The 8,306-nt window shown below is 32.2% G+C and overlaps 1 non-coding gene across 1 annotated transcript; it reads left to right on the top strand.

Moving 5' to 3' along the window:
• Positions 1-1,884: 1,884 nt before the first annotated feature.
• On the top strand, positions 1,885-1,988 carry LOC122114776. The gene has a single exon (XR_006148643.1). It is a non-coding gene; the product is annotated as a U6 spliceosomal RNA (small nuclear RNA).
• Positions 1,989-8,306: the final 6,318 nt, after the last annotated feature.

Raw genomic sequence — 8,306 nt, 5'->3', positions numbered from 1 at the left:
ATTAGCTCTTTTTTACAATTTGCAGACTGGTCTTTCTGATGAAATTTGTGCTTTTCAAAATTGCTCTCCAAATTCCATCCACAAACTGCATACAAAATTTATCTGAAAAAATTTCTATCAGTTGATAGTGCATATACTTTTAGTTTTCATTACAAATATAGAATGTAGTAAAAATTCTCATAGCAATTATACTGCATTAGCTTGTGGGCAGATTCTAATATAAATAATATACTGTGTTCATGTAGAGATTTTGAGTATCCAAAGTAATAAGCCTGTGGTCCTAAAACCTATACCTTACTTATATTGAGTGACAAATACCTCTTCATATAAATACAGAAGTTCTCCTTGTATCTTTTTAATATATATTTTTTTATTATAAATACTGTACAGAGGGGTTCCAATTACATAAATAAGGTAATGAGTACATTGTTACCCCCTCCTTTGTTTTTCCCCTACCATCTCTTCCCTTCACACGTCCCCACCTCCCCACTTCACCCATCCTCTGATAGAGAGTCTTGTATATCTCATTGTTACAATGGGTCAATCAGTATCCTTTCCTTATATCTTAAATGAAGAAATGCTGGATTGATTTATGCTGATTCTATTTGTGTAGACACATCTAAAATCACTGGCCAAGTCCAGGAGCACATAAATGAAATGCCATCATTTTTTTGTCAGTTAGTATAATTGTGTTCTACACATTTATTGACAGGCTACAAATTATTCTCAAACATAAAAACATTAAAAATAATTCTTTTTTTTTCTTATTTTCTTGGCCAGAAAATCAGCAAGACCTCAGTCAGCATTTCTCACATAGGAATTTTCACATGGGTTAGTTAAATGTATATGTAGAGTCCAGTTTCCTGAGGACTCACTCATCTGCCTAGGAATTCATGCTTGGCTGTTGGAAAAAGAGCTCAAGTAAGGATGCCATTTAAAGCCTTTTAACTTTACTCTTTACCAGGGTATTCTCCTGCTACTTTGGTTGTTGAGAGTTTCTACAAAAGTAAGCATTCTGTGAGGAGCAGGGAGACACCATATGACTTATACTTATTGAGATTTCCAAGTGACTTGCTATCCCTTGTACTGCATTTTGTAAGTCAAATCTCTCTAAAACTACCAGTTTTAAGAGATAAGAGGAGTGGTAAAAGAACTCTTAGAGACAAATACATCTTCAATATATATTGTTCCAAGTATTCAGTTTAAGGCATATTCAAAAACTGGTGAAACTTTTGTTGGCTGTAATTATGTGTCTTTCTCCATGTGTGCATGTATACATGTATATGTATATGTGTGTAAATAGTAACATACATGTGTACATTATGGCTTATATCATCATTTATTCCTTGCTAACAAATAAAGTAAGGAATCCCTAAAGTATTAACAGAAACTGTGTAAAGTCTTAATTCTTCACTCTGCTTCTTTACACAAAGACTTTGCAACTTCTCATTAATAAAGTTTCCTTAAAATCTGAAATGTACATACTTAGTACATAATGTCTGCTACCATAAATCTTAATTACTTTGCAGAAAAGTTTTATACCTGCCAAAGAGTCCTATTTTTGGCATATATAAGCAAAATCCCAAAATTAAGCATATTTAAAACATTAAAACTTTTAACAAGCCTTAACACTTGCTGCAATGTTCATTTTGACAGGTTCCTTGTATAGAATAATTGAATTCCTCCTCTTACACATCTCTTGAACTACAAATTTCTGGAATTATTTTGTTTTTGGCATGTCTATCTTGATTTTATTCTTCAATGTGTGCTTATAAAGAAATACATGATTCTAAAATTTCACAATTCTTTTGAACTTACTTTCTGTTGAATTGTCTAGTTTAATAAAATCAATAAAAAATATACTTTATATATAAAAAATGTTCTGTGCTCAAGTTAGCATCACATACACTAACATTGGAACGATACAGAGAAGATTAACATGTCCCCTGCACAAGGATGACATGCAAATCCATGGAGCCCATATTTTTACAACAACAGATGTTGAAAGGTATGTGGCCACATGGAATCGTACTGCATTCTTGGTGGGAGTGTAAACTTGTTCAACTACTTTGGAAAGCAGTATGGAGGTTTCTCAAAAGACTCCACATAAAACTCCTCTATGACACAGTAATCCCACTTTTGGGGATTTACCCAAATGATCATAAACAAGACCATACTAAAACTACTAGCACTACTATGGCTATTGTAACATTATTTACGATAGCTAAGATATGGAACCAACCCAGATGACCTCATTAGATGAATGGATCAAGAAAATGTGATATATATATACAAAATGGAATTCTATGCCTCCATCAGAAAGAATGACATTGCCCAATTTCTTAGGAAATAGAAAGACTTGGAAAAAAAATTATTGAGTGAAGTAAGCCAAGTCTAAAGAATCATAGGTCCCATGATTTCCCTTATTTTCAATAACGAATATATGTCTGGGATAAGCAGAAAAGTTAAAAAGATATGTGCATATAACCAGATAAGATGATGTTAAAGAAATTGAACCCCAAGATAGGGACACAAGTTGTTTTTTGTTTCTTGCTATTGTTTCTAACATACTTATAATGTGCAATGTCATTTTTTGGTTTCTTTGTATGTTTCTCCCCACGCCATAACCCATGTTTTCTCTGTATTTGAAGTTGGTGCACTTACATCTTGTATGTATGCTTCTCTAATTTGGGGAGGGGAAGGGAAAAATATGCTCAAATAGGGATACAGGTTGACCCATTGTAACAATGCGATGCACAAGACACTATGTTGAAAAATGAACTTTACAATTTAGGCAGAGGAAGGAAGGGGGAGGGGAGTGTACTTGTGGAGGTGGGAGGGAAGGGATTGTAGGGAAAATATAAAGGAGGAGGTAACAATGCTTGTTAGGAAATGTACTAGTCTCCTTTTTCATGTAAATTTGACCCTTCTGCATAGTATTATTAGAATAAAAACATAAAAATGTTCTGAGATGGAAAAGTTTATTTCCTCTATTTTACCCATATAATATCGTTAACAAAGAAATTAATGTAGAACACTGAGATGAAGGTAATTTGAATAAATGTGTGTGTGTGAGTGCAGCAGCGTGCAAGCAAACACGCGCATGCATGCGAACACACGCCATGTATGTATATTGGTGTGCTTAGAGTTTAAAATCAGGGATTCAAGGTCTTGCTAGGCCTTTCCTATCTAGATTGGTGAGCTACTATATAAGCTACATCTCAATTCCTGGCTCTTAGCTAGTTAATTAAATATTTTGAAAAATAATTCATTGAAGTTTTTTTTTTTTTTGGGGGGGGGCCTGATTGGCTCCCAAGTGTTATCCACAGATCTCAGTCTCCTGAGCAAATATTCAGAGTAGATAGGATTATAAGGGTGACCAGCCAGCACAAGGCTTTTAGAATAATTTTAAAAATAAAAGAAATTTTATTTTATGGGATCCTGTTTTATCATCACATAATTTGAAAGACTTTTGGAGTGATTATATGCCAATTTAATTCGTTTGGAGATTAAAAGATAGTAAGTGATGATATTTAAAAATTTTAGTACTTTTTAAAAAAGAAACTGGAACTGTGGGACAGAAGAAATTTGGCTGTCTTCTGACTTCAATTTGTAAGCTCAGCTCTGTGCATGATAACCAAATTTCAACAACACAGTCTGTGTTGAAGACAAAATGTGACAAAAAACAATCACTATGGGCAATATTTGCTATGCTATTATTTCTTGGACAATATGAATATTGAACTGAGAGTGTAAGAGAATGGAGAGATTTTACCCACATTTTTGGTATTGCTGAAAGACTTTTGGAAAATTTGACTCATTTCCTTCCTCACTGTGTGTGTCTTTGGGCCATGCACTTACTGTCTTTTACTACAATTTTTCCTAACAGTAAACTGGTAATAACATTAGCATTATAGCAAATGTTATCTTAAGAATTAAGAAAATAAAACTTGTGAAACACTTAACATAAACATATGAATGAGCTTTGAGTTTAGCCAGCATTCTTTTTTAAATACTAAATAGAATGTGATAAGTAGTACAGAAACCATTACATGTAGTGTGAGCAACCAGAAGTAATATCTATTGACCATGCTCTGCTTCCAAGGAAGAAAGGTGGATAACTTCTCATGCTGTAAATCAAACAGGTAATCTTATGTAGTGATAGTGTAAAAATATCAGGGACAGAATGATGAAGGAATGTTGTAGACTGAGGTGAAATCCATATGAAAATGTGCAAAACTGATAAAACATAAAAGTACCTGAACAGTATATTGTGTTTTACATCATTTAAGTTACATCGCAAAGATAAGGAAGAGCTAGAAGAATAAATTTTCTTTTTGATATTCTATCATAGGTCCTTAGAAGGATGAACACTTTCCTCATTCTTGTAGAGGCATCATCAGATGAGGGGAACTATATATTTGTTTGCTTCCTTCCGTTTATTCTTCAGTTTGAAATCTGAACTACATGAGACTGAAAGAAACCAAGTGAAATCAGTCATGTAGGCTTTGGAAACAACAATCAAAGTAAAATAAATAAAATATATATAGCCTTGTAAATTGAGTTATATAGTCTCAAGCATTAACAGAAAATGATTAAAACAATATCACTTTATTAAAAATTTTAAAATGTTAGGAGCTGCTTAATTTTTTCCTTTCTACTACCTTGAATTAATTATTGATTTTCTATAAAGAGATTAAAGATAAGATTAACAAGAAACTTGATTAAAAATGGACAAAAGTTCTGAATAGACATGTTTTCCAAAAAGCTCTGAAAATCGCCTGTGGATTTACAAGTTTGTATTTAATACAACTTCTACGCTGGCTTAATGCTTTGTGAGCAGAAGTCATTAGAGAAATGCAGTTCAAAATTACTATGATACTACTTCTTAACTATTATAACTCTTATCAAAAATATCCAAGGAACCAGGTGTGGTGGCAAAGGCTGGTAATTCCAAGTGATTGGAGGTTGGAGTAAAAGGATTTTAGTCTAAGGCCAGTCTGGGATACTGCCCACAGTAAAAACTTGCCCTTTAAAAAAACTCAAAAGGTAATAATGTTGGCTGGCGACACTGTGGAGAAAAGGAAATTTTCTACACTCTTGGTCAAAATACATGTTAGTGTTCTCGTTGTAGAAAGTAGTATGCACTTTTCTAAAGAAATCCAAAGTTGAAATATCATCTGACCCACCAATTGTGTGATTATTTCTCTCTGGGTAACTCATAAATACATCTGTATTTCATTGTTAGTCACATTATTCACAACAGCCAAGATATAAATCGAAGTCCAGTGTTCAACTACAAACTAATAAAGCAACTGTGGTTACATGCACAAATATCTTTTTCTGTTGATCCCAAAGTAATTTTTTTTATTATTTTCCTGTTTCCATGTGATTAACCTCCAAATTAGAAATCCAGATATATGATTTAATTTTACCAAAACTATTTATTGAGTATAAGGACCTTCTACTCTCTACATTCTTCACACTAAGATCACCAAATATGATGAGTCTGAAATAATTAGTCTCTTTTTGACCTATGTTAATATTCTTTACAATGTGAAGGAAATGTTTAAAAAGTAGTATTTGTTTTAGCTTAATTGTTCTGAAGAGACAATAAATGATATTATCAAAGCTTAAAAATGATTTGATTTAAAATTTAGAATTCAGTAAATGGTTTTGACCACTCTGGTTAGTGGAGCCTTCACTACAACCTCATGAGACAATTTATATTGATGAAGCAAAAATCTGAAGTTAAATATTTATGAATAAAAAAAATCATGTCATTCTGAATATGTAGAGTTACATATGAAACATAGAAAATTTAGCTTTTAAATACCTAAATATGCTAGTACATTTAATTGCAGGGTAAGTATTTTTCTGAAAGGAGATAAAATTGCACTTATTTTGAAATGAAAACTTAAGTATTTATTTGAATAAAAGACAATGTTTAAAATATCACTCATTCAAGAAACAAGATGTACAGTTAGTTGTTTTTCATGCCAATTATGTTCTCTAAACTTACTACACATACTAGATTAGTAAACCTAATTCATTGCTTTGTGGGGAAATAGCAATTCCGTTTCCTAAAACTCATGACAATCACTTTTTCTCAAACAATTGCTAAGTAACTGTTTTATATTTTTTGTCATGGAATCTTATTCGATAAATTTATATTCATTAAGTTAAATAATTGGCAAACAATATAAATTATGCATGGACACAGTTTATCTAACACGAGTTTTTTTTTTTTTCAGAAGACAGATCATGGCTCTCTTAAAGAACACTAGAAGGCTGTGTGTTCTTTATTAATTTTTAGTGATTTTCTTAATGGATATTAATTGTCAGAAGTGACAATTCCATAATATATTTAACATTTGATTATACTCCCTCTATTTCCTTCTCATTACTCCTTCCTCCAAAGATCTTCTGTTTTTCACATAAAATTACATCTTTATACATGCGCATATAAACTAATTTGGAAGATTTAAGCTGAACAGCAAATTAATTCAAGATGTACAGTAAATTAATAGGATGAATAAAAACCTGAATATTTTCATTAACTTTTGAATTCAGCTATCATTATTATTTTGGTTAGGGTTAGGATCCCAGACAAAATTAGAATTAGGATTAGAGAAATAGAAAATTTAGGTTCATCACAGGATGACCCATTGCAACAATGATACTCACATTCACTATGTTGAAAATGAAGTTTATACCATGAGAAGGGAGGGGTAAGGGATGTGCGGAGGGATGGGATAGTGGCAGACCAAGAAAGAAATGGATAACAATGCTCAACAAGAAACATACTCCTTACCTTACACATGTAACATATCCCTCTTTAAAGCATCTTTTCAACAAAATAAAATTTTTAAAAAAATAATGAACAATAAAACCTGACAGGAAATAGAAAAACACTTAACATTTTATGTTCAAAATGCAAATAAAATTTAGACCTACACGCTGAGCAAGCGTTAGGATAAATATGAAAAAAGTGGCTTGCTATTAACATGATGATTCGGTTTTATGTAGGCTTAGGATTAGGCAAGGTGTGCCAGTTAGAGTGGAGTTAGGATGAAAAAATCATGTAATACATTGTGTAAAACTGCCACATATTTTAAGAAGAATGAATGAAAACCAGTCTGTGTTACTTTAAACATTCAGATACAATTTGGTTTAAAGTGTGAGATACTTTTTTGTTCTGGTTAGGGTTAGGGAAGGATAAACTTTAAGGTAAATTTTAGTTTTCCAATAAGAAGTAGAAGCCAAAAAAAATGTGCGATTGAATAGAATCTAGACAATTTTCCTTACAATAACCATTTGGTGTTAAATCAGAATGTGATTTGCATTAGGTTTCTGGTTAACCTGGGATGAGGATATAGTCAAGAAATGGGTTAAACTAGTGGCTCGCGCCTATTATCCTAGCTACTCAGGAAGCTGTTTTCTGAGGATCTCAGTTCAAAGGTAGTCCAGGCAGGAAAGTCTATGAGACTCTTATCTCAAATTAACCACCATAAAACACAAAAGCGGTGCTGTGGCTCAACTGGTTAAACGCACACCTTGAGCTAAAGAACTCAGGGATCATGCCCTTGCCCAGAGTGCAAGCCCCATGACTGATAAAAAGAAAAAAAAAAGAATTAAATATTAAGTAAAGCTGAACCTTTTTTTATGTTCTAGGAATTCACAAAAAGCTGGGATAATGGAAGTACAATATGTTTCATAATATCAGGATTTGAGATCAATGGGTATAATGATTCCTGTTATGGAACAAAATACATTCAGAGTTAAGAATGAAAAAATCTTTAGGGTTTACAGAAAACCTGCAATTTATTTCAAGAATTACCAGTGGAATTTCAGTTAGGATTGCACAAAATGAGCATTTTTCATAAATTTTAGAATTGGGATACGATTAGTGTCAAGGTTATGGTTAGGATTCCAGCCATGGTTAGGCTTAGAGTGAAGGAGAAAAAAATGAGGGTCAAATTGAAGGTAAATTTTAATATGAGCCTGGTAAGAATTAAAATGAATGCAAACTAGAGTATTGCTATTAATATTAGAATCTACTTACAATAAGGCTGATGGTTATTCTCAATGTTCCAGTTAAGAAAGATTAAGTTTAGGGTTAGAAAATGACTAAGATATTGGAAAAAAATGAAACCTATGTTTGGAAGGATGAGTGAAAACTAGTGTACTTGCTTTAGTGTTAGTATTGTCATATAATTTGGATTAAGATTAGGGTCAGTAATTTCTTCTGATTATATTTATATATAAGAAAGCTTTTAGTATAAAATTGTGTTCACTAACAAGTA

Source organism: Dipodomys spectabilis, unplaced genomic scaffold (genome assembly GCF_019054845.1).
Source record: "Dipodomys spectabilis isolate Male_0828 unplaced genomic scaffold, ASM1905484v1 ptg000110l, whole genome shotgun sequence".
NCBI lineage: Eukaryota > Metazoa > Chordata > Mammalia > Rodentia > Heteromyidae > Dipodomys > Dipodomys spectabilis.
The sequence above is the reverse complement of the archived record's forward strand: the minus strand, read 5'-3'. Positions and strand labels throughout refer to the sequence as shown.